Source organism: Oryctolagus cuniculus, chromosome X (genome assembly GCF_964237555.1).
Source record: "Oryctolagus cuniculus chromosome X, mOryCun1.1, whole genome shotgun sequence".
Lineage (NCBI taxonomy): Eukaryota > Metazoa > Chordata > Mammalia > Lagomorpha > Leporidae > Oryctolagus > Oryctolagus cuniculus.
Window position 1 is genome coordinate 78,843,455 of NC_091453.1, and position 24,387 is coordinate 78,867,841.

At 36.8% G+C, this 24,387-nt stretch overlaps 1 protein-coding gene and 1 non-coding gene across 2 annotated transcripts in view; both read right to left on the reverse strand.

The window, feature by feature from the left end:
- The window catches only part of HTR2C (5-hydroxytryptamine receptor 2C), a 354,866-nt gene that overhangs the window by 284,815 nt on the left and 45,664 nt on the right, over nucleotides 1-24,387 (reverse strand). The gene's annotated exons all lie outside the window — the stretch shown is intronic.
- Nucleotides 2,583-2,645, reverse strand: MIR1264 (microRNA mir-1264). The gene has a single exon (NR_162713.1). It is a non-coding gene; the product is annotated as a microRNA mir-1264 (primary transcript).

Genomic DNA, 24,387 nt, shown 5'->3' on the forward strand with positions numbered 1-24,387 from the left:
AAGTGGATGAAATAATGAGATAATTTATTTTTTTGTACAAAGTGACCTAAATGAAGCTAAGTTGGCTGAAATTTCCATGCAAATAGAAATTAAATGCATATTTGAAATGGTAATGAAAATATGAAGAAAGCCAGGATGGGAATAAAAATAAATGTGCCATGATTCAGCAAGCCATTTTGCCACCTTAATTAGCAGGTCAATTCAAATGAATAGAGTTTTACACAATTAAAACTCAAAAAGGTACAGTATCTTCTAAAAGAATCTAGCCAAGTGAGTCAATAGAATTCAAGAGATGGAATAGAGTTCTACAAAGTGTAGCCTCATCAGCCCCTTACAAGGCAAACAGAGTTTTACGTTCCACAGGGCTGTAGTATGGTAAATCATGGGCAAATATTTTAGGCTGGTAGATAAGGTGGCTGTAAAAGAATTGCTATAAAAATATAGGAAAGAGAGATAGGCATTTGATACAGCAGTTAAGCTGCCACTTAAGGACACCTGCACCCCATATCAGAGTGCATAGTTTTGAGTCCTGGCTCTTCTCCCAAATCTAGTTTCTTGCCAGTGCTCCAACTGGGGGACAGCATGTAATGGCTCAAGCACTTGAGGCCCTGCCTCCCATGTAGAAGACCTTGACTGAGTTCCTGGCTTCTGGCTTTGGTCTGGCCTAGCCCCAGATGTTGTGGGTATTTGGGGAGTGATCCAGCAGATGAAAGATACCTGTCTCTCTCTTTTATATAATTTTTTTTTAAATTTAAAATATGTAAGAATATGAAGAATAATAAAATAGTAACTGAAAACTATAAAATGAGCATATCTAGCAAAAATATATTAACATAGTTCATCAGCAACACCCTAGTATAAGTTGAAAACACAATGTAGGAATGTCCAAGGACTGGTTCTGCTCTCAATTCTGGCTTCCTGCTTATGTTCACCCTTGGAGGCAACTGGAGATGGTTCAATAACTTAGATCTCTGGCACCCACATAGGAGACTTGTATTGAGTTCCCAGCTGCTGGATTCAGCCTGGCCCAACCCCAGTTGTTGTGGGCGTTTGGGAGCTTTCTCTGTCTCTCTCATTCTCTGACATCCACCCCCCTCCACCACCTCTGTTGCTCTGTCTCTCAAATAAATAAATATTTTAAAAATTGTTTGGCATTGTCATAAAAAATAGAAAAAAAATTGTATTCACAGCTTCACCCATCTTAAGTTGGCTCAATAGATTGTCTCATCCAATTTACTGCCAACCTACCATCAGATAGACAAGAAACTAGCAGTCACATTTTATATTGAGATATCCTAAGGCTCAGGAAAGGTCAATTCACGTGCTCAGGGGTTACACATCTAGTAAGAGGTGAAATGAAGTTGGGAAGATAGGCCCTAAGTATTCTGTCCTCTTAGGCAGGGTTGGGTAGAGTCATGGTAGAAACAATGCAAAACAGTGAGTAAAGTAAGTTATGTGCACTTTATTTTAGTATGCATTGTGTACTCTCTGGAGTCAGACACATCTTTCTATACTGGTTTTCTTAGATTGGTATATTTAAATAAGTTGATTTTTCCAAAGCAGGTGGCAATTTAATTTATTCAGCAAACATTCAGATAGACACTCATTCAAGACCATGGACTGCATTAATAGCTGGATATAGAATGTTGAACAAAGTCTGGATGATCCTTGTACATATAATAAAAAGGAAATGAAGAAGAAAAAGGAAAAGGAAGAGGAGAAACAGCAGAAAGAGAAGGATAAATAAATTGGAGGAGGAGAATAAGCATAAGTTGTTTCTATCTAGTAAGTGGGAGAAGGGCCTAGAAGCAGGTTGCATGAAAAAGAGATGAGAACCAGAGTGATCTTCATTCCATTCACAAGATGGCCATAAATATTCTGTGTGAGATTTTCCTCTAACCCATCTCCTACTGTGATGATATCAACAATTCCTAACGTCAGCTACTCCTCACAAAAACGTCCTAGGAGGAAATATAAGATATTAAAGTCTTGTCTCTTATTGGGAAGAAAAAAATTTAAAATGGATGATCTCTTTACTATACATTTTCAACTGGAATATTAAAATTAGAAACAACCTTTGTTATTTTCATTACTTAAATTGCTTTCTAATAATTTAGGCTAGAAGTTTAACCTCAAGAATAAGATGATGGACACAGCAATTACTGAAACATTTTGGATATGCTACACTATAAATGGCATCTATTATTTCATATTGCATTAATGCAAAATGCAAATGAAATTCCAAATGGGTGATTATAATAAGATTTCTTGATAATCTTATTTTTTATTTTAAATTTCTTGAATGTCTCATAAAAATATTGATGTACTTATCTTTATATATTTGCTTAGATTTCTACAACAAAACTTCTTTTCACTTAATTCACCAAGTCCCAGGCTCTAGTTCCTTTTCTAACATCTTCCCAGATGGGAAATGATCTGAACGTCTGGCCTCCTGTGATATACATTTATTTTTGTCACACACTTTCAGATATGGTGGTCATTTGTGCATTTCATTTATATTTCCTCTCTCCCATACTACATCATAAGCTCTATCTGAGTCGTAGTATTTTATCCTCCACATAACAGGTGCTCAAATAAGACTTGTTGGTTCATTTATTCTTTCAACAAATACTTATTGAGGACCTGCTATATGCCAGGCATGAAGAAACACAATGTATTAGTGCTGACTTTTTTTTTTACAACTATTAGACCATAATTTTCAGTGTGATAATATTACAGAAAAGACCCCCATATTTCTAATCAGCATTTATTAAAGCTCTTCTTCTCTATAAACTCATTTCCCATCTCTATTTAAATTTTCACCAAGTGCCCTTTTTTATTTTTATTTCAACTACAGTATTTTTTGTTCATGTTTGAACTAGGTCTCTTAGTAACTGATTCTACATATTGATTTTGCAATTAGGTGTCCAAGTTCAGTTTTTGGTTCCTAATATAAGCAAGAGGATGCCAAAATCAGAATAAAGAAATAATTTTCTGATTACAAGGAATATAGTTACAATCAGAATAAGTACATTTTATATTTGTAATTTTATGTATCAGTTTTCAAACCAAATTAATTCATTCTAATTTTCTAAGAAATTATTTTTCCTACTGAAAATAAAGGATGTAGTATCTATCTATAATTGTTGAATAAATTCTAATTGTAAAAAGAAATGGAAATTATGGTGAATTTTATACAAGTAGGTTAAAGAAATACTTAGCTGATCCTGAGATGATATTTTCCCCAATGTTATTATGAATTAAAATTATACTGTGATGATTTCAAGGATCAATTGTAAAGAGAGAGCAGCTGATGTATCATGAAAATAAACTTCAACACATGATGAAAAATCATAATAATTCTATTCTTCCAAATATGTTTTTATAGTTCTATTCAAAGAAGGCTTGTAACTGTGACTGAGAGAGAACTTTGATCATTTATGTGAAGTTTCAATAAACTTAATCAAATTAAAAATGGAATAAAATTATTAAAATAGAAGCAATTTTGCAAATTCAAGTCTAGGTTGTTGAATTTGGGATTTGGAAACAAGGTTAGAACAAAGCTTAAAATGGAGAGTTAATAAACCTATAGCAAGTTCAAAGTTATTCTTTAAGAATTGTGTTTTACTCTTCTGACTGCCTTTTAATCTCTATTATGTTCACACTGCATGCTCTGGGTATTGAATAAAAAATATACACAGCCCATGCAATGAGCACATCCTAGAGCCAAGTCCAGCTGTGATATAAGGCTCAAAACGTGGTATCATTTGGTCAGATTTTAAATGCTAAGTAAATTTTAAATGATTAACTGACTTTTAAAGTCAAAAAACTTAGCCAAAAGATTAAAGAATCTTAGAGCTTGAAGATTACTGCACTATGCAATCCCTTGCCTTCTAGAAATACCCTCTACCCTCTTCCAAACCATACCAGACAGATGAATATTAAATGAATTCTAAAGATATCTCAGAATAACCTGGGATAATTTATCAGAATTTACAACTTAATAAGAAATGTCTTTATTGTGTCCAAATTAAATCCCTCGCTCTGCAGACTAAACCAGAATTGATGTCATGGAAAAAATATTAGATATGAGGTAAAGAAAACATGAATTATGCCTGCTAACTATAACTCTAGATAACTCATTTAAATTCTCAGCCTCACTATCCATGCCTGTAAAACAAAGACAATAAAACAAACTAAAATATTTACTATGCAAAACATTAAAAGTATTTATACATGCAAAAGTGCTCTGAAAATCATAAAATGTAAGCAAAAATAATGGATTCTTACCCCCAAAGTAGTTAATAGTCCAACACATGTCATCATTTACTCTTCTTTATAAGTCTTGTTTTCTAATCCTTTCATTGCACTTGTTTCTCTTTTCCAAAACCTTTCTAAGAGCCTCCTTCATAACTGTTCAATTCTATAGCCCTAATCTAAAACTGAGACTTAATGGAGCAGCTTGTTAAGGTCTATTTCTATTATCTATCATTATTATCTCAATAAACAAGCAAGCTGGTTGCTTGGGATGCAGCTGTGTACAAGACAGATGAGTTTCTGGTTGTGATGCAATTTATAACATGGGGGAAGGGAGAGGGTTAATAAGGAAGTGAACAAAGTAGATAATTTTATTGAGTAACGATGCCAGGAAAATTAAGATAGAAATGATAAACTTGAAAGAAAATGGGAACTAGTTTGGGTGGCGTGGTCAGCATAGAATTCTTTGAGGTAGCCACATATGATGTGAGACTTGAGGAATGAGATGATCTAGGCAATTGATCTGGAAGAAGTGTTCCAGAAAGAACATCAAGTGCAAAAGACTTTAAGTGGGTGTGAGCCATCGTGGCTGGGGAACAGGTAATAATTTGCATAAGATGAGGTTACAGAGCAAAGCCTGGAACATATCATCCAGATGTTGTATGTTATGGTAAGGAATTGATATAGGAAAGTGTTGAAGAGTTTTAAGGATGGAGTGATGTGCTAAAATGAACACAAAAAGGAATGTTCAGAATTTTCTGAGTGATTATTGAATCCTTGCAATACATTCAATTGACTGCCACTTGGGTCCTTTTTACCCTGTAAATGATCTACACATTGGACATTAGGATTTTCCTTTCATCTCTGGTCATGAACAGAAATTAGTTGTTTATATGGGCACTTTGCAATAGAGTAATGACTGGCACTGAATATGCTCAACTTAGAGATCTATGCCAACCACTCGCACTCATTCTGCAGATCTGCCAAAATGGACTGGTATGTGAAGCCTGTGCTTTCTCTGTTTCAGAGGAAGTCATGCCAAATAATAGAGTGACTCTGAATGTAGAAAAAAACCAACATTTCCTACCATTCAATTAGGAAATAATTGAATGGTGATGATATACAGACAACTTTTCTTTAAAACCAAAGAAAAAAGACTGAGGATTGCCTTTGCTCTGTGAGCATGAGCGTTTCTTAGGTTCCTGCAGCTAAAATCCTTACTGATTGTCTCCACACCTGAAGAAGCAAAGCATTCTTGCAGAGGAAAATACATTAACAGTAGGATAAACACTGGCTGTTTCTCTGTACTAACAGAACATCTGCTGTATCATATTGTATCAGGAAATATCAAAATGAATTAATCATTAGGTTAAAAAAACATAAAAAATTAAACCTGCTGTTGGTATTGTTGGCCAATAGACAAATATGACAAAATGTGACCCTAGCTATATTGTCTGTACAGTATTTTATCCTCCCAAGTGCTTGGAAAGTGTATTAAGGCACAGTGGATTTAGTACTGTAATTTACATCATCATATGTGGACAATACTTATGTGAAATAACTGGGGGTTGGTGGGATACATAATATAATGCCTGTATCTAAATTGATATACTACTATTATCTTGAAGCCAGAATAAGTTAAAGTATCTGAAACTGGTATAGGAAATTAATAAATTATCACCAAACTATACTCCCTGGCACATGTTAATTTCTATATACTAATAAGTAAAGGAAGGATTTTGAAGTCTTATTCTCTGAAAATATGTTGAGGGACAGAATCCCAAAACTTTACTGAGAACTAACATAGCCTTCATGTTTCTGAAAATTAGTCTAAATTTATAAAATTATATACACATATATATTATATATTATGTGTATATATATGTATGTATATGAGAAAAGTAAAATACTGGCGCCTAACACAAACTAAGTGATAATAACAACCACTGCCTGTTACTTTGTCTATCTTTTAAAGGAAAATGGAAGATTCTAGAAGACTGTAGTACCAAAGTAATAGGGTTCAAGAAATGATATCCCAAAATATGGCACCTCATCATTTGAGATAATAGAGAAGCAGGAAAGTCGTTCTCACCTTTCCCTCTATCTTCTCCCTTGAGCAAGTCATAAGACACTCATTCAGGAGTCCAGAGGGAAGCAATATACTTATCTCTGAAGACACACGGACAGAGAGGAATCTGAACAAACAGCCCCCGCTAACTTCTTTCCAGTTAATTTCCAGTTTATTACCGTAAGATTATACTTTTTTTTTTTTTTTATCAGATCAGACTTCTCCGATACTATCCACTTCTCCATCCAACCTAGAATAAAAAGTCTACAGGTGTAGTTGTCTCTTTAGGTCTTAATTTCCTTATGGAGGCCCCCATGTCATATAAATACATGTTTAAAATACAAGTTTGTATGTTTGCCTCTTGTAAATCAGTCTTTTGTTTTAGAAGCCTTGACCATCAAGAGACGATGGGTGAATAAAAGATATTATTCTCCCCCCACAATAACAATGCCAAAAACAGATTACATTGCTTCTACACATCTCTGCATTGACACATACAATTTCTTCTGCCTGGTCCATTCTCAGCCAACTCATAGTCATTACACAGGGCCCTGGTGGATACTGTGGATACTATGAAGCCTGCCCTAACAGTGCCAACCATTTCTTCCTCTTGATTACTCATGTACCTTGAATTTTTTTCTATCATTACATTTGTGCAATTTGTTTTAATTACTTGTCTGCATGTTTACCTCCTCTGAAAGACTGGGAACAATTCATTAAGAGGAACTATAACTTATTCTCATTTTGATTCCCCAAAACTTGGCATAGCACCTGACACATAGCAGACATGTAGTAAAGGGTTAGTCAGTTGAAACTGTGCCAAGCAAATTGCTTACAGCTACCTGAGGTTGAGTAAAATAGAAAGGTTGATTTTTAAAACTGAATGAAAAGAACTTTTTTAAATATTGTAATATGTGAATCAAAGCATGTTGTCAAATTACTTATTTTTAAAAAATATTTTTAACTAACAAATAATAATTGTATATATCTATAGGTATAATGTAATATTTTGATAAATATATACATTGTAGAAAGATCAAATCAGGCTAATATATTTACCCTATATCATTTCTTTGTGGGGAGAGCATTTAAGTCCATTCTTTCAGTTACTTCGAAATAGACAATACATTATTGTTAAGTATAGTGACGATGCTGTGTAGTAGATCACCAGAACCTATTCATCTTGTCTAAGTGAAATTTTTGAATCCTTTGATCAACTTCACCCTTTCCCTAACTTTACCCTCTTGCAGCCTCTGATAACCAGTTTTTTACTCTGCTTCTACACATTCAACTTCTTTAGATTCTACATTTAAGTGAGATTATGCACTATTCGTTTCTCTGTGCCTGACTTATTTCACTTAGCATAAAAAAGTAGTCAGAGGACCTCAATATACTTAAAAAACACATACAAACAACTTATACGAAAAAATGCTGAACATCTTTCATCATCAGAGCAATGCAAATTGAAACCAGAATGTGATATTATTTTACACCTGTTAGAACAGGTATTATCAAGAGCTGAATAATAACAAGGATTAGGGAAGATGCAGAGAAAAAGAAACCCTAATGCACTGTTGCTGCAAATGCAAATTAGTACAGCCAGTATTTGAAAACAACATGGAGGTACCCCAAAAACTGAAACTAGAACTATCATATGATCCAGCAATTCTACTTACCAGTGTATATCCAAAGGAAATGAAATTAGTCCATCAAAGAGACATCTGCATTCTCATGTTTACTGCAGCACTACTCACAGTAGTGAAGATATTGAAAATACTGAAGTATCCATCAATGATAAAGGTTTTTAAAAATGTGGTGTATGGAGTAGGTATTGTGGTGTAGTGCGGAAGTCTGCATCTCATATCAAAGTGCTGGTTTGAGTTATTTCCTACTCTACTTCTCATCCAGATCCCTACTAATGTGCCTGGGAAGGGGCAAATGATGGCTCAAGTATTTGAATTCCTGGCACCCATGTGGGAGATCCGGGTGGGGGTTCTGGCTCCTGTCCTCAGCCTGGTGCAGCCCTGGCTGTTACAAACATTTGGAAAGTGAGCCAGCAGTTGGAAGATATCTTTCATATCCTTCTCTTTCTGTTTTTCAAATAAATAAATATTATGGAAAAGAAATACATATATATGATTATATATATATATATATAACATAGGTGAAATACTATTCAGCGTCAAGAAAGAAGGAAATTCATTGTGACAACAAGGATGAACCTAGGCGATGAATCTATACCAAATTACATTTTATATACATTTTACATGTACCTAATATTTATAAACATTTACATTAAATTTACATACATGACATTTACATACATTTTACATACAAAGAGATCTTAAGATTATACGGAATTTAAGAGGAGTAAAAAAAAAAAAAAGGCCCGCGCCACAGCTCACTAGGCTAATCCTCCACCTAGCTGCGCCGTGACACGGGGTTCTAGTCTCGGTCGGGGCGCCGGATTCTGTCCTGGTTGCCCCACTTCCAGGCCAGCTCTCTGCTGTGGCCCGGGAGTGCAGTGGAGGATGGCCCAAGTACTTGGGCCCTGCACCCCATGGGAGACCAAGATAAGCACCTGGCTCCTGCCATCGGATCAGCGTGGTGCGCAGGCCGCAGCGCGCCAGCAGTGGTGGCCTTTGGAGGGTGAACCAATGGCAAAAAGGAAGACCTTTCTCTCTGTTTCTCTCTCTCACTATCCACTCTGCCTGTCCAAAAAAAAAAAAGAGTAGTAGGTATACCTTAGAAACCTATACTTCTGAAAAAAAACAGATGTGTAAAGGAAAATTGATGTGGTTTCTAAAGCAATTTAAAACTTATTGTATGGATTGGGAAAAACTTATAAAGTCAATTTAGATTTATTATAGCTCCATAAGACAGAAATTTTAACTTAAAATTAAAGACATTTTTACATTTCATTAGCAAATGTCTGGTATTCACTAAAAAAAAATTGAAACATATGATGAAATAAAAAATGTCTCTATGAATGTCACAAAAATCTAAATACATTTCAAATAATCTTAATAACCTGGGGCTGGCACCATGGCTCACTTGGTTAATCCTCCCCCTGAGGTGCCGGCATCCCATATGGGCGTCGGGTTCTAGTCCCGGTTGCCCCTATTCCAGTCCAGCTCTCTGCTGTGGCCCAGGAGGGCAGTGGAGGAGGGCCCAGGTGCTTGGGCCCTGCACCCACATGGGAGACCAGGAGGAAGCACCTGGCTCCTGGCTTCAGATCGGTGCAGCGCGCTGGCCGTAGCGGCCATTTTGGGGATGAACCAACAGAAGGAAGACCTTTCTCTCTGTCTCTCTCTCTCACTGTCTATAACTCTGTCAAATAAAAAAAAAAAAAACCTATACGATTCTAGTTAATAATTTCAACTAACATTTGTTAATGAATTAGAACTGCAAAGTACTTTTCTGAACAGATGTAAAATTTTAACTAATCTACCTAGAATTTAGTACCATAATGGTTTGTGGATAAACTAAAATTAATCTGAAAACATAAATACCATACATAAATTATTTTAAGTTCCCTAGAATTCTTTTCTTAACAAATATAAAAACCCTAGACCTTTGGATTATATATAGTATAGTGGCAATCTCATCTTTTGTGCTGCATAATATTCACAAATCTGAACTTCTCTTTTTCTATTTTCCATCTCATCCACAATCATCCCTTACCCATCCTTTATTCTCTATATTTTAAATAATTTCTTTATGTTTGTAAAAATGATCCTATCTACATATTGACAAAGGTCATTCAGAACTACTCTGCCTTTTCTCACACAAATATTTTCTTCATTGTTAAGTCTGAACTTGCATAAACCATTGCAACCTTTTGCATTTTGTAATTCTGCCTTTTGCATTCATATACTAAACAGAGAACATGCACCTGATTTCAACTGCATTATTCTCAGTTGTCTGAAGTTAATTGGTTCTTTAATATTCTCCTTAAATTCTCTAAATTCTCCCTTTGACTTCACCCTTAATGCTTTTGGAAATCAGCTTCAAACTGAGGCCATTTGTTTCCCCTCCTTCTTTGTTATGTATTCATAGATTTCTTTCTCTTTCTTTCTCCTTCTTCCACTTCTCCCACCAACCTTTCCCTGCCCCCTCAGGGAAACTGCTGGCCTTTCAATTATATTTTCACACAGTCGTTAATTCTTCCTCTATTGAGTATTCTCTTCTGTGCTGTTTTCTTGAAGCACTGTTTATTCTTTACGTGTCTTATTCTATCTGTATCTAATCACTTTCATATTTTTCATTCCTGTCACAACCTGATATTTCTGTTTTTTTTTTTTTTCTTGAGCTTCTTCATACTTTGTTCCCTCTCTTTTGTATCCACCTGGCTTTTCAGCACTCGATAGAACAGAGATTATTGGTACCAGCTCAGAAATTCTATCTGCTGCCCGAAACAACAGAGGCATTTAGTGCAGCCTTTTCTTATGCTTCAGGCTGTTTTCATGTGTCTTTCCCCTCCAGGGACCCACAGCACCTTCCTGGAAGTGCTGCATCCTTACCCACCTGAAATGCTTTTCAAAGTGTGTGCACTTGGACAACTTCCTAAGCTCCCATTCCCTGTTGATTCATCTTCTCTTCACTCTCTGTGTCCAGCCCATACCCTAAGCCCTCAGCTGCTTCCATCACAACTGTGAGATAAACACAATTAAGAAACTCAGCCTTAAGATCTTAATTAGGATGCATTCACTTTTCATTTATTTTCAATAGTATGTCACCACCAATTTTTGATGCTTCTATTTCTAAAAAAAAGTATCTCAAAGCCTCTTAGTAGTATTTATCATGAGAGGGATTGCACTTAGAGCAACAGAGGCCCAGGCACAAAAACCTTCAGATCCCTGAAGTAGACAATATTGCCATTTTTAGAAAAAAGATTTATTTGCTTATTTGGAATGGAGAGAGGGAGAAGGAGAGAGAGAGAGAGAGTTTCTAATCATGGGTTCATTACCCCAGTGGCTGCAACAGCTGAGACTAGGCCCGGTGGAAGCCAAGAGCCAGGAATTTCATCTGGGTTTCCTACAAGGGTGGCAGGAATACAGGTTGGGCCATCATATGCTGCATTCTAGGTACATTAGCAGAAAGCTGTATCAGAAACATGGAGCAGCCAGGACTCAAACCAGGCACTCCAATATAAGATGTGGGCATCTCATAGTGGGGGCTTAACCTGCTGTGCCACAATGCCTGCCCTGAGAGTGACATCTTAAGAAACCACCAAAGAAGTGTAACATATATAATTTGCATTTATTTATTTATGTTCAAATTTTTATTTTTATTGTTTTTTTTTTCCCATTTTGTTTGAAAGGCAGAGAAGAGAGAGAAACAGAGACAGACAGACACCAACCTCCTATCTATTGGCTCACTGCCTAAATGCCTGTAATAGCCAGGGCTGAGCCAGGCTGGAGTCAGGAGCCTGGAACTCAGTCCAGGTTTCCCACGTCGGTGGTGGTAAGGACCCTAATAATTGAGCCATTGCCTACTACCTCCCAGGGTCTGCATTAGCGGGAAGGTAGATCAGAAGCAGAACTGGCTTGAACATAGGTACTCTGATATGGAATACAAGTGTCCAAAGTAGTGTCTTAACCATTGCACCATTGTCTACTCCTCATCTAATTTTTAAGAAGAAATTGGGGCAGTTGTTTGGCTTCATGGTTAAGACACTGTTTAGGATGTATACATCCCTTACTGGAATATCTGGGTTTCATTCCTGACTCCTGCTTCCTACTAATGCAAACCCTGGGAAGCAGAGGGATGGCTCAAGTAGGTGGGTACTTGAAACCCACAAGATAAACTGGGAGTGAGTTCCCAGTTCTCTGCTTCAGACCCCCCCCACCCCCGCCTAGCTGTTACAAGGCATTTGGGAAGCAAACCAGCAATGGGAACTCTCAGTGTGTCAGTCTGTCTCTTTAATTTAAAAAATCGAAAAGAATAAGATGCTAACTTAATGAAAATCTGATGGGAAAAAAGGGGAAACAATGTAATAGTTCTAGTAATGCTATGTGAATCTAGGAGGCTTACGAAGTTCATTAAATAGTTTCCTGTGCACTTAAATCTAGCCAACAGATGTTTAGTTACATATATACAAATATATGTGCACATATGTATATATTGCCCTAAATAGGCAAATTTACACTTATTTGCCACTAGCCACACCTATTTTTGAACGCTGTGTTTACTAAGGCAAGCACACAAGCTCCCAAATTGTTCTATGAACAATACTTGGAATATAGCATGAAGTTAATGCAACCTCCAAAAACATTGACCTAGGAGTTGAAATAAAAAATATGTTTTCTTTACAGTGCACACAAAGGAACTTCAAATAGTTTGTGGGAAACATACTGGAGGCAGGCACTGTGGCACAGTGGGTTAAGTTTATGCTTTGGGTGCCTGCATCCCATACCGCAGTACAGGGTTCGAGTCCCAGCTGCTCTGCTTCCTATCCAGTTCCCCCTTGCTAATGTGCCTGGGAATGCAGCAGGAGAGAGTCCAAGTACTTGAGTCCCTGCCACCTGCATGGGAGTCTAGATGGAGTTGCCGATCTCTAACTTTGGCCTGACCCAGCTCCAGCTGTTGTGGCAATTTGAGGGGTAAACCAGAGGATGGAAGGTCTCTCTTTCTCTCTCCTACTCTGTCACTCTGCCTTTCAAATAAATAATTCTTTTTTAAAAGTTTGTGGAAAACGAAATTAAAAGGTGTTTATTTAGGTGCAAATCATGCTTGAAATCAATACAAGATTTTTTTGCAATTCTCATTTTTCATGAACTTTTTAAAGATGCATCATCTGACAGTTATTCTTTTTAGCAGTTATTTTTCAGTTGGTACTTTGACAGATTATGTCTCAAACCAAGACTAAAAATTCACAGAAACTTTTTGCTTTTGTTTAGCAGTAAATTTTCTAAATTTAGCCAGCCTAAGAACATGTAATTAATAACTGTCAGTCCATGCATTTAGCTGAGTGTTCTAATTTACTTGTGCTTTGATAATTTCCTAGCAAAGTACTTTCACACTGAGAGCTTTTTCCTGTTAAAATGCATTCATTTGGGTTTTGCAGAGAGTACAGAAACTAAAAGCTCAAAGACTCTCCCCATCCCCATCCCCATCCCCATACTGTTCAGGTAAAATATCCAATTTCCATAGGGGTTAATATTAATTATGAAGATATTAATAAATAACATGTGAAGGATAATAAAACATCATGGTAAATTTGCATTAAAATGCCAACACATACAATAAAGAAGACAAAATAAAAGATGATAAAATAATCAATAATGCTATACCATTTCCCCGAGACATAAATCATTCATTTAGCTTCCAGGACTCCTGTGAATAGTAAAAGAGATATATGTTGTAAACATTCTATAAATTGCAAAGCTCAGCTATTGAAGAGCTCCACAAATACGAGGAGACTTCAGAAAGTTAACGGAAAAAATGGAATTACAAGGTAAGTTTATTTTGGTGCAAAAAAATTTGGAATCCATGCATGGTCTTTTTCATAATATGTACTTTCCATGAACATTTTAAAGACCCCTTGTATAAAATGAAACTTTGAACCAAAAAGGAAGCAACAGTAATCTGATTTCACAAAGTTAACATGCAGTTGAATGATAATACCATTACTTCTCTTTTAAAAAATCATTTGTCCTGGTTTCAAATATTTTCTTAGAAAACATTCTATTTTGCACATTCTCTGTTGAATTTTTTCCTTGATTTATTAATCAACAAGTCCACCATGCAAAAATGTTGGAGTCAATGATCAAATCACTGTTTGAGCCCTAAAACTTATTGCTAAAAGAAAACAAATGTGTCTGTCAGTAGTAAACTGAGAATTCATGAACACTCTGACATCTTTCTATAAATATTCATTTGTTAAAAACTACCATAAATTATGATAAAAATTAAAACACTGAAATACTCAAAATTACATCACATATTTTCTAAAGAAACTCAGAAGTTAGAACAAATGCTATGATTCAGGTACAGCAGCACTACAAACAACATATGTAAATACATCAGAAAAAAATAAATAGAGGCGGGCATGTGGCACAAGTGTAAGCTGCTTTCTGGGGCGCCCACATACGCTAGCAGAGTGCCTGGTTTGAGTTCAGGTCACTCAGCTTCCCATCAAGCTTCACGCTAATAGGAACCCTGGGAGGCAGCAAATGATAGCTAAAGTGGTTGGGTCACTGTCATCCCTGTGAGTCACCCTAATTGAGTTCTGGCCCCCTGTCTTCCTCCTGGCCCAGTTCTGGCTATTGCAGTCATTTGGGAAGTGAACTAATGGATGTAAAATCTCTCTGTTTGCCTTTGGAATTTAGAAAACGAAAATAAATGCATTTTTTAAAAACATAAAGAATAAAACATACATAAATAAATTCCTCATTTATTAATCTGAATGGCATCTATTCATATTATATATAAAATACTAACATATATTCCTGCAATAGTTTCTTTTTTTAATTTATTTTACAGATAGAGTTAGACAGTGAGAGAGAGAGAGACAGAGAGAAGTGTCTTCCGTCCGTTGGTTCGCCCCTCAAATGGCCTCCATTGCTGGAGCTATGCCGATCCGAAGCCAGGAGCCAGGTGCTTTCTCCTGGTCTCCTATGTGGGTGCAAGGCCCAAGCACTTGGGCCATCCTCCACTGCCTTCCCAGGCCACAGCAGAGAGCTGGACTGGAAGAGGAGTAACCGGGACTAGAACCCGGCGCCTATATGGGATGCCAGAGCCGCAGGTGGAGGATTAACCAAGTAAGCCACAGCACCGGCTCATCCTGCAGTAGTTTCAAAATGAGTTATCAGCTTAAATTTTTTAAGACTGTTAATGTAGATGATGTCACATATCATTAATTAAAACTAAAATTTAGATCAATTATAACTCAAAGTTATAATTTCTTTTTTAAAAAATATATTTATTTATTTGAAAGGCATCATTACAGGGAGACCGAGGGAGAGACAGATCCACTGGTTCACTCCCCACATGGCTGCAATGGCCAGAGTTGGGCCAGACCGAAGCCAGGAGCCAGGAGTCAGGAGCTTCTTCCAAGGCTCCCACATGGGTGCAGGGGCCCAAGCACTTAGGCCATTTTCTGTTGCATTCCCAGGTGCATTAGCGATGAGCTAGATAGGAAATGGAGCAGCTGGGACTTGAATCAGTGTCCATACGGGATGCTGGCACCGCAGGCGATGGCTTTACCTGCTACACCACAGCGCCGGCCCCAAAGTTATAACTTATAGCAATTCCTTCCTGTTTGCTTGTATTTCATTTCATTTTTTTTCCTATAAGGTGCAATCATGCTAAGCTATGAAGATAGACAGTTGATATTTCCAAAGATATATGGGCATTAATACAGTGTATTTTATCACTGCCTGAATGAAGACCAACATCCTGATGGAATGACACAACATCCTTTCTCAATCATCTTTTCAAATTATCATCTGCTGGGAAATATAATCATACTTCCAGTTCCTGACACTAATTTGAACTTTAATAAGGAAAACAGTAAGATGCTGAAAGAAAATGAACTTTCCCCTTGTTCCTGCTATGTTGATGACAATTTGTATCTAGGTAAGTCTGGAAAGACATGCTATGCTCTTCAAAGCTAATCAAATCAGAAGACAAAACCCTCAGCATTTCACAAAATTGGTTCTCCATCTTTAACTGAGAATAGCCTAACAAATATCACCACATTATAAGAGCTTTCGGGAGAATACAAGAGTCCTAATTTTATGTTCTTAAACATACAGACTAAGCAACAGCAGAAAATGGAGAAAAATATCTATTTGTGATTTTTATATGCCAACATACCCCAGTAGTATCTGTTTATGCAGAAAGCCAACTACTAATGAACACTTAATCTCTTGTGTTGGAAAAACAAGATAATCAGGGAGCACGAAAAAAATGATGTAACTCAAATGCATAAGATGGGAGGGTACTTCTTTTACAAAGGGTTCAGGATCCCAGACTATAGGCTGCCTGATCTAAACACACAGAATATGCTTTTGTTTGCATGCTACTAAACATAGAGCCTGGTATTTATTAAGTGTTCAAGAGATGTTTGTGTGCTTGCATTGGACATCAAATTCAAAATGAATTTCACTAATTTTTTAAAACATGTGAAATGTATTACCAAAAGTGTTACAATGAAACATTTCCTGTCAAGCTTCACTGTAGAATGGTATACCCTAGAAACACGTAATAACACTCACATTTTACGTACTATGAGGCTTGAGTCACATAGGACAAAAATGTGGACAACATTCTGCCTGTGGTATTGCCAATGATAAGATGTGATTGGCAAGTAAGTCTTTAATGTCCTACTTCCAAATGATTCCCCTGTGTCTCATTCAGGCAGTATTCCATGTCCTGTAAGAATCCTCCCTTCATTATTCCTATTCAATAATCAATTATTCCTAGTGATAACTTCATGACACTTTTTCATTCAAAGTGTATGTAAAATATATTTAAGCAGAGCCATAGACAGTGATACAATCCAGTTTGATTTTTCATGGTTTAGAGGTGCATTATCAACAGTCAGTTGAAGATAATATGGTCTAAATTGATGAGATGATTATCATTAAGAATAAATTAAATGGAAAATATCTTGTATATATTAGGTGTTATAGGAATATATATTGAGCAAAGGAATAATTTACATTTCATATTTAATTATGATAATTATTATTTCATAATTAGTATTATTTCACCAATATGGAATACCACAATCTCTTGAAATATCAATTTTGAGAGTCATAGAATTCTACAAAGAATCTCATTTCCTGGCTTGAGCTTAACCTAAAATACGCTTTTAAACTCAAGGACAGCAAGACTGTAAAATATGGTGAGCACATATTAAATTTCTTATATTCACTTACACATGTACAGACATTTTCCAGGTAGCATTATACAATGTTTAATATAAAATTGAAATAAACAATCTCAGTCCTTTTCTTATTATGTATTTTTTGCCTTTGGGGTATATATTCTAGCATCACAACACTATAATCTGTGAACAACACGTCTTAAACATTGCATGGTGTTGTTTAGAAGAAATGACATGAAGAAAATGATCTTGTAATTCAAAAATCTTTAAATTTCAAGCCATTGCATTTTTGTTCTACCGTGTGGAGTTTAAATGTAACAGGTTCACTTTTCTGAAGAGAGTCCTCAATGCACTCATTACAACCGGCTGCTCAGTCTTCCATCCCAACGAAATCAATCATGGTGACAGTTGCCACTATGGCCTCCTCCCTGTATTTTCCAAGCATGGAGGAGGACAAGTGAGCACCTGTCTCCTAGATTTTAAATTGAAAACATTACTCGAACAAATTAGGATTCTTTATACTACACAGGATACCGCCTTCTGGAAAAGATCAATAATTCCCTAATGAACATGTGCACACTGTGATCATGGTACTTTCCTTTAAAAACCAAATTCCTTGAAGAACTTGTACATTAAATTACACAGTATTTACAATGTAATCATCAATAGATGGCATAGTAATTTTTCACAATGTTTTATCTCATAAATCTTCACAAAAACGAATTACTTTTTGTAATAAGGGACGTTCTTTATCTTTTCATAATAAAATAATATAGCAAGTAAAATATTTATTTATGGAACTACTTTATCTAAAGAAAAAGTAAATAAATAGAGATTATTAAGGATATTCATCCTCCCTGTAGAATATTACTGAAATATTCAACAAAGAGAATATCACATAATGGTTAAGCACATATCACAAATAATGACTTTCAAAAGTGTGAAGTTGTACAAGGTTCCATTTATAAACATATTTGATCTTTGTTTCCTAACCTAGAAGCTTTGCTAATATATCATCTCCTGCCTCTTCCTTTCAAAGATGAACACTGACAGATGTTAAATCCCTATTTGAAGGTACTTCGAAAAGTGCCAGACTTTGTCTTTGAAGTATTGATTTCTATATTGTTTTGAACCCCCCATCTACTTTGTTGCTCCTTCCCAACGTGTATTTGCTACATTATTTGAAACATGAGGAGGCTCACCTAAGCTCACGTGAGAGAACACCTCATTTCTGAAATTCTGTACATAGATTTGTTTGGGAAAGCCAGTGAAGCATTCTATTTAATCAGAAGCATTTCTTTCTGTGTTAATAGGACAAAGCTTCTCTAACTTGGTTACAGAGCCCAATCAATTGCCATGGAACGTTATGGGTGTCCCTATTCTTTCTGTCCCAGAAACCTTTCTTATCTCTCAGGAAGAAAGGGACTCCCATCATCCTGGAGGTCTCCATGCAGGTTTTCTTTCTTTTTTGTCCGGATATTCAGTCTCCCTCAGCCAATCTTGACTTCCTTCTATTGTGAAAAACGAAGCCATTTCAAAAACAGGTTTGCCTTGTTATTGTCTTGGCTTTTTAGGTTTTCTAAGACTGGTTACCCACTGCAGATGGGTGAGTCAGCGTCTGATTTCCCCTCCTACACGTGACCTTCTGATGTGACTCTGTAAGACATCATCACTCTAGAAATTCTGGGACTAGACACAGAATCTGTACCGTGTTCTTATTTTGCCAGAACAAGATTTCTCTCTCTCTTACACACACGCACACACACACACTGAATATAAGTGAATTGTGTTTGTTTCCAGATCTTGAAATAATTAACTCATTTTCAAAACTAATAATCTCCTTTCAAATTTGGTTTATAATTTACATATCCGCTTAGTCAGAGATGGCTGCAGCTTACTATTTCAGCACATTGTCAAGTGATTCCATATGCTTTTTACTTTTCCTGTTCTTATTTCTTCCTTTTAGCTAGAAGTTTTCAAAGTTATAAGAACTTTCTAAATTGAGGGGGTAGAAGTAGTCTAATATGATTGGCAGAACAAAACAGATCCATTTATAATTCCATGCAGTATGCTTGAAAAGTCAGATTTCCACACATTTATTTATAACTCTATTTCTAGCTCCTATCAGTAAGTTTTCAGATGCCCCTATCTCTGATTTAATACTTGTATGTAGTTGCCTCAATATGCTTACAGATTTAAGTGTACAGGAGCGTATCTTTCAGAGGAAATGTACTGAACAGTTAAAATCCTCAGTGAAACTACAGGGAAAGCTAGTAGACATTTCTTAACCGTGAAACATAGGCAATGCCACGACTGAGAAAGAACTTGTAAAATCAATCCCAGTCACAATAGATACAAAAACAATCAAATACCTTGGAGTAAACTTAATCAAGGATGTTAAAGATCTCTATGATGAGAATTACAAAATCTTTTTTTTTTTTTTGATAGGCGGAGTGGGCAGTGAAAGAGACAAACAGAAAGGTCCCCCTTTTTCCGTTGGTTCACCCTCCAAACAGTGACTTGATCAGCCCTTGTCATCACTGTTGATGTACAATTTAACACTTTATCCCTTTTAGTATTTTTTTGTTCTACTTAGTACTATTGGTTGAACTCTGTAATTAATACACAATTATTCTTAGGTTTTTAAAGTTAACTGAAAAGTGATCTCTGTTAAATATAAGAGTGGGAATAAGAGAGGTAGGAGATGTACAATTTGGGACATGCTCAAGCTGACTTGCCCCAAGTGGTGGAGTTAGAAACGTGCCAGGGGATTCCAATACAATCCCATCAAGGTGGCATGTACCAATGCCATCTCACTAGTCAAAGTGAACAGTTTCAGTCCACAATTGATCATAATGAAAGGATTAAGAGTAAAAGAGATCACATAAACAATACTATTGGCTGATGCCGCAGCTCTCTAGGCTAATCCTCCACCTGTGGCACCGGTACTCCCGGTTCTAGTCCTGGTTGGGGCGACGGATTCTGTCACGGTTGCCCCTCTTCCAGTCCAGCTCTCTGCTGTGGCCCGGGAAGGCAGTGGAAGATGGCCCAGGTGCTTCAGCCCTGCACCCTCATGGGAGACCAGGAGGAAGCACCTGGTTCCTGGCTTCGGATCAGCCCAGCACGCTGGCTGTGGCAGCTACTTGGGGGGTGAACCAACAGAAGGAAGACCTTTCTCTCTTTCTCTCTCTCACTGTCTACCTCTGCCTGTCAAACAAACAAACAAACAAACAAAAAAAAAAAAACAAAAAAACAAAAACAAAAACAAACAAAAAAACCAAGACTAGTGCCTGCTAAAAAGCCCATGAGAGTATTTTAGGCATGGAAAGCCAAGACACTCTGGCAAAAAAAATACAAAAGACCTAAATGAAAATCTCTGTGAATGAGATCCCAGTGGAAAGAATGGGCCATCAAAGAAGGAGGTACCTTTCTCTGAAGGGAGGAGAGAACTTCCACTTTGACTATGACCTTGTCTAAATAAGATCAGAGTTGGCGAACTCAAAAGCCTTCCATAGCTTTGGCCACTCATGACAAGAGCCTAGGTTAATTACTGATGCCATAAACAAGAGTGTCAATTGTTAAGTCAACAACAAGAGTCACTGTGCACTTACTACCCACGTAGGGTTTCTGTCCTTAATGTGTTTTACAATGTGAATTAATGCTATAACTAGTACTCAAACAGTACTTTACACTTTGTATTTCTGTGTGGGTGTAAACTGTTGAAATCTTTACTTAATATATGCTAAATTGATCTTCTGTGAAAAAAAATTAGTGAAACATACTAAGAATGTTTTCCCGTAAGGACTTCAGTTTCCCTGCTAATGCCTAAGTTCACCAGAAGTAAGGGGACATCTCTAGGGCAATGTTTAGACGTGTTCTGGGTATGAAAGTGAAATATGGAGAAAATAAATACTCTCAGCTGTAAATTTCATTTACTGGCACTCCTCACAGCAGTCATTTATGTTATTTTCCCTCTCTTCTTTCTTCTTGTTTTCCAATTCTTTATGAAATCAAAAATTCTCTCCATTTTATCCCCTACCATTAGCACCATGATTACCAATATCAACACTGAATGTAAGCATTAGTCAAAGCTAGGCTTCCATCTGAATTTAAACATATCCTGCTACTACTGTTAGTAAAATGGCGCAGTCTTATCTATGGAGCGATCTACACTGCAAAACCATCTTGGGCTCTAGGCCCTGCGGCCATAGCTGGAAGACAGGTGACCCCATGGCCCAACCATTGATGTCAGTTGCACCCTCATACTAATAGGATTTGCTGCTCCTACTTCCCTGCCACTCCCTGGCAAAGGTTTAAGAGGACCTGTTCCTTGGAGCTGACGCTCTGGCATAGCGGGTAAAAACTGGCCATATGTGTGCCAGGTCAAGTTCCAGCTGCTCCACATCTGATCCAGCTCTCTGCTATGGCCTGGGAGAGCAGTGGAAGGTGGCCCAGGTCCTTAGGCCCCTGAACCTGCATGGGAGACCCAGAGAAGGCTCCTGGCTCCTGGCTTTGGATCTGCTCCAGCCATTGCTGCCAGCTGGGGAGTGCACCAGCAGATGGAAGACCCCCCGCCCCGTAACTCTGACCTTCAAATAAATAAATAAATCTTAAAAAATAGAGGACCTGTTCCTGAACATGTGGCTCGCTCTCTCGCTCGCTCTCTCTCTCTTGATCTCTTTCTTATGCTCTCCTTCTCCCTCTTTTCCTTCTTCAGCCCTTCCTCTGGTTGTTGGGTTTCCCCACCAACAACCCCTTTCCATTACTCCAGTGTTCGGTGTGTTTTGTGGCGGCCTTACAATTACCACCAAAAAAAAGTCTCCTTTTCTGGGAAGGGAAAAAGGTAAAATAACTAAGTATCAATTTAAAACATTGTTTGCATTTGACCTTGCATTTTGCATCTATTATATTAAGAAGGCTCCAGATTTATTTAGGGATAAACATACGACTACTTTTATCATATCACAATTTTAAAGTCCAAAAGAAATATTAGACAATAAAAGTAATTTTCCCTGCTCCTCCAATTGCTTTTAGGCTACATCTGCCTCCAATTTCTCCAGTTAATGGAGGGAGCATCCATGTACGTAATCAAGCGTGATGTGTAATCCATTCTGATGGTTTAGGGCCACTTTCCCCACTCCCTGCAATTAGAACACCTGTCAAGGGAAGTGGGCCTGCAGCCTTGAACCAGCTGGATTTTCAGAAGACCTCGTAGCTTCTTTGAGTTGGTAGAGTTCTTTGTTGTTCCATTGTTATATCTCCACTCCAGAGAGCATGGCCACTCCTGTTAGGCGATTCACACTGGGAACAAGAGCAGGGTTCCTGAGCAAATGGGGAACCAGCCTCAATTATGAGAAGGGACAATGGAGACCAGTTCATGGCTTTAATGATTTCCAGCTGAGTTTGCAATAATTTGTTACCTGTAACATAACTGCAGTTTTCACTTTCAAAAAATATGCAATACCAGCCTCTATTGGCAGAATCCTCTGTCTTTCTGGGGGTAATGAAAATATGGCCCTAATCCAGATAAATGGTACTTTCTAGGGAAAATTCCAATTAAATTTAACGCAGAAAGTATGTATTGTTTTGGGGTCACTTACCTGCAAGAAATGTTCTTTACAAAGGAGCACATGCTTCTCAAAGGCTACCATCATGCCACTGGAAATATTGTTGACAAAAGTGATTGTTAAGAATGTTATAGCAAGAAAGGAACTTCAAAGATTATTTACACAGTCCTTGGTGGAATGCCTTGCACAAAGTAGTCTCACCATAAAATACTGATGGGTGAATGAATCTAGATCAATCCCCCATTTAATAGATGAACAAACTGAAGCCAAGGGGAAGAAGTAATTTACTCTATGGTGTAAAGTTAGCCAGTGGCAGAGCCAGGTTGAGAAATCAGAATTCTTGAGTCTTTAAATGTCATTCTTTCTAGTATATCTGACTTTATACTCCATCATTTCCACTCTTGGTTGACCAACTGTGGAATATATTCAGTTCTAGCACAATAACTACGTTGTGTGAACACATGCCTGCAATACCCTTTAGCAGTGAACAACTCTAGTAAACTACCATAACCCCTCTAGTACACATACGTTTACCTCTTCTCTGAATTTCCACAGTGAACTTTTCATATGAAACAATAATGGATTATTTTGTAATGATTTCATGTGTATATCATATGTCACTAATAGGTTTTGTATGTGCCTCTGGGCAAGGCGCATTTATTTGGAGTGTTTTATTAATGTCAGCATGCAGCAGTTGTTACATGGCTTCATTAGAACAAGCATGTAACTTGCCATCCAAATTAGCATACTTTAAAGAGTCAGAGAATTTATTATTGATGACAATACACTAAATGAACACTGCAACTATCCTGTGAAAACTAGACTATATGATTACCCTAATAGTTGGCTTGCTTAATATGTGTTGCATTAGAATTATTTCATTTGCCCAAGAATCTAACTGTTGTTTACAATTTTTCTATTACACTGAGTGGTATTACTCCTAAAATATTAATCATGGGAAAAACATGTTAAGTTGTAGAATTCTGTTTACTGAATTCTTAAATGTAGGTTCAATTTGCTTAGAATTATGACTATTTCCACAAACTACTCATTAGTTGCCTCACTTTGTAAAGCTGTAAGGATAAGCCAAATGTAAAAGTTTTATTTTTAATCATTCCAGTCTAGAAAATACGATTGAGAGCAAAAAAGTTGGCATTTTTGCTAATTCTTTCCTGAAGATAAAATATGAAATCTGATGGCTTTCTATGTGGGGCATGTGTGCAGGGATGCTCTTAGGATCTACAGATGAAGAGGTGCAAATACAAAGTTGAAAAATAGATTTAAATTTGAACACCCTATTGAAAAAGCATAAAGACATACATTATGACTTTTAACTTCTTTGGGAATAAGTTATGGAGAATTAATAAAGAAAACAAGGAAAGTCTATAATAAATCTACATGCAAATTATGACTCTACTGGAGGTAGCATTTACCTACCTTCATACTCTGTGAATCTATGTTTCTATCTATGTATCTAGAGAGAGTATGTGTTTGAACAAATATCATAAAAATGAAACAGATTTACACTGACTTCTGTAAGAAATAATCAAATAATTTCTGTGGATACAATGCTCATCATATCGAAATAATACATTTTATGTTCAAATGTGTAACAAAGATTCAGACATTCCAGACAGAACAGTCCATAGATTCAATTT